We start from the raw sequence: 3,561 nt of genomic DNA on the forward strand, positions 1-3,561 counted from the left end.
TCCTCCCCCCCAGGCACAGCACTGACATAACAGGATGGAAAAGCAGCCGTGGCCCCGCCCTCAAGGAGTCTACCCTCTATTTCTTCTTTACTTTTGTTTCTTTGGCATCTAACGTATATGTAGTAGCTGCTCAATAAAGTTTTGAAGACAGTGAGGGAGAAGAGGAGGAGAGAAAGAGGAGGAGGAGAGGAAAAGAGAAGATGGAGACCCCCTCCCGGGGACAGACAGTGCCTAGAGGTGCAGGCAAAGAGCAAGACAGGGCAGAGCTGGGAGGGCCGGGCCGGATACTGTGGGACAGCCAGGACTCCAGGACACACCTCTGGGCGGCAGCACAGGGTTACTGCTGAGCACCAGGAGGAAGGGGCAGATTTCGGAGAAGCTCATAGTCCAGGACGGAGGGTCAGGTGCCGCCTTGCTGACGTGGAGAGGCACAGAGTTCCACCTCTTAAAGGGGGGCAGATATGAGGACGGCGGCAATTTCGAAAAAAAATCCAGGGCGTTACCTGAAGGCAGTCACGGTCTGTTTTGAGCAGCCAGGCTGAGGCCATGAGGGCCTGGACTTGGGGTTGGGCGGTGGGGATGGAGAGGAAAGGGTGGATCTGAAGAAAGGCTGGGCCGGACTTGGTGATGGGACCAATTAAAAATAAAGCAGGAAAAGGGAGGCCTCTCAGACTGGCCAGGCTCCACACCCAGGAGAACGTCGTGGGACGAAATGGGAAACTGAGGCAGAACACCTGGGACCGAGGGTGTGAGGTGTGCTGAGAGCAGGACATACTCGGTTCCCAGGTCATAATGGTCCAGGCGATGGGGATACGGGCATACGCTCCTGCAGGGAGGGGCCAGGTCAGACCCACTTGGCCTCAGACGTTGCGATACCTGCCTCATAGCAGGTCTCGATGAACGTGTGTTAAAGACACAGCTGTTCTCAAGGGGCTTCCTGTCTGCTTAACACAATGCCCAGCAGATTACAGAAGATGGTCCCAGGCTCATTCAAACATCACTTGTTCCGAGTAGGAAACATGGTGATTGGAAACGGGAGTGAGGGGAGGTCAGGGCATGCTTTGGGCGAGGACCTACTCCAGGGCTCTCATCTGTGTTCCTGGGGTCTTGATCTGGAAGCAGAGGCCGCAGGGTCTGTCCCAGGGTGAAGAGAAGTGCCCCCCACCCACCCCCCGTCGCCTCTCCATCCACAGCACCTCAACTATCTCTCTCTGGGGAGTGACACCGGGCTCACAATTCTGTTTGAAAAAGCATCCCATTGATTTAAAAGAAAAACAGGGATTTTTAGCGTCTTGTGTTTTTTTTTCTTTTCGTGTCTTGTAGTGGACGTGTAAAAATTAAAATTAGACTTTAAAAAAAATAGTCAGTTAAAGCACTAGCCATTCCCTGTCCGAAAATAATTTGCAAATTCTGCCTTTTGGTTGGTTTTTTGAGACTGTCCTTGTGTCCTTCTCCCCCCGCCCCTGCCCCCCAGAAACATCCTTCCCAGAGAAAAGCTGGGAGACCCGAACACACAGAGAGTGAGCAGCAGATGCTGGGATGGGAGGCCTGGAGACCACCCCCCAGGAGGGCCACTCCTGTTCTCCCATCCCCTCGGGCTCCGGTCTGTAGGCCCCAGGTCTAATCTAGGGGGGCTCCTCTGCCTGCTCCAACTCCTGGCCCCGAGACACCCTCCAGAGTGAAACAGGGACTCCTCAGACTCACTGCCAAGGCCTGCTTCCTCACAGCGCTCCTCCCGGCCTGCTTCCTCACAGCGCTCCTCCCAGCCTGCCTTCCTCTAGAGCCTGTTTCCATGGCGACAGTCCTCTTCTCCCTCAGGGTACCACCGTCACGCTGGGGTATCTCTCCGTCCAGGACTCACCCAGCCCCGCCCCTCCAGCCCTTTGGGGTGCTTCCTGCGCCCAGCTCTCTAGGTGTGCCCACCAGCCACAAGAGGAAGCAGGACTGGGGGTGGGGGACCAATGGGATGCTTGCCCTTTCAGGGGGTCCCCATCAATGGATATTTCTGAGGACTTGAGCCCCATTTTGGTTAAGGCCTTCTCAGTCTGACCCCTCAGCTCCCTGCTGGCAGCTTGATCGTTCTCTCTGATAGCACACTCTTCGCAGCTCTCGAGGCTGTCTGCACGCTGCCCTTCTTGCGAGAACGATTTTGGGATAAAAGAATGGGCTGAGGAATCATCATGAGAGCCCAGAGAAGAGCCTCAGAATGTTCTCCCCCCCACCCCCTCCCACTGTGTGGCTTCTGCACCCCTTTCCCTCTCCTTTCCTCTCCTCCTTCCGCTCCCCGCTCCTCCTCCTCCTCTCACTGCTTTTCCTCTTACTTCCCCTCCAGGCCCCCTTTTCTCCTGCCCTCCTCACCTGGCCCCTCGCCCTCCTGCTCTTTCTCCCACCCCCTTCCCCCTCTCTCATCTCTTCCCTCCTTCTCACTCTTGTTTTGGTGCCAGAAACTATCCAATTACAACCGAGAAACAGAAGAGACAGAGAGGGGAGAAAACAACCCCACCTCACACCGCTGATTAAAACGTCCTGTGAAATCTAATCGGTAAAGCTCGGCTCGGAATAAAAAGTGCTTCTCCCACAATTCCATGCCCATGTGATTGTTAATGAGACTCCCCGGAGACCAGCCAAGATCTGATCGGGTGGTGGGCTCCGCTACCTGCCACGGCACGGACTGTCACGGCATGTGGAAACTCTGTCTCCTCCAGGGGGCGCCGCCATGCGTGCTGCCACCTGCCTGCTCCCTTTGGAGCTACACACCAGCAGCCCCTTAGCCCTCTCTGGCCTGAGCCTGGGCCCTGGTGTCTCAAACCTCGGGGCTATCCTGACCCTTCCAGGGGGAGGAGAGGCCGGGCAGCAGCCCCTGGGCTGTCAGTAGCTGCAGCGCAGGGTGTGGGAAAGAAGGGGTGCTTGGGAGTCAGAGCACCCCAGCTCAAACCCCTGCTCCGTCCCTCATCAGCGGTGTGACCTCAGGCAGGTTACTTTGCCTCTCTGATCCTGTTGTCTTTGCGGGAACCGGGGGCTATTTCCGCTCCGTGATGTAATTTCTTACGTCACAGGAGGGCGGGCACGGGAGGCATGGTCGCACTGCGGGCAGGAGCTCAGTAGCTGTCATTGCCCTGTTGTCCATTCAGCGGGGCCTCCTGGGAATGCGGTCACAGCACCCCCTTCTTCAGCGACCCCTCCAGGACCAGACTCAGGGATCTGCATGCAGCATACAGCTCAGCAGATGAGAACATGCTTTTGGGGTCAAAAAGGATTATATCTGCAACCTCGTCCTGCCCCTGGATTCACCGAGCAGTTCAGATAGCCTCTGAGGCTCCGGTTCTTAACCCTGTGAAATGGGGTGATAAGGGCCCTTGTGGGGGCTGCCCCCACTCCAGGGAAGGTGCAGTCGACACCTGGTCTATCGGTAACAATCGCAGGCCCTGTGACTACTTTGCACCTCCTTGTGCCTCATCTGGTTGGTACAGGGATGAAAACATTGATGAGCTAATATTTTAAGTCCTAGCACAAGCCTGGTGTGTTGTACACGCTGCCATTGTGTTTAATAAACTAGGGACT

At 56.2% G+C, this 3,561-nt stretch overlaps 1 protein-coding gene across 1 annotated transcript in view; it reads left to right on the plus strand.

Moving 5' to 3' along the window:
* The window catches only part of KIRREL3 (kin of IRRE like 3 (Drosophila)), a 117,555-nt gene that overhangs the window by 27,343 nt on the left and 86,651 nt on the right, over positions 1-3,561 (plus strand). The window lies entirely within an intron of this gene.

The sequence above is a fragment of the Myotis davidii genome, unplaced genomic scaffold (assembly GCF_000327345.1).
Source record: "Myotis davidii unplaced genomic scaffold, ASM32734v1 scaffold148, whole genome shotgun sequence".
In the NCBI taxonomy this organism is placed as follows: Eukaryota; Metazoa; Chordata; class Mammalia; order Chiroptera; family Vespertilionidae; genus Myotis; species Myotis davidii.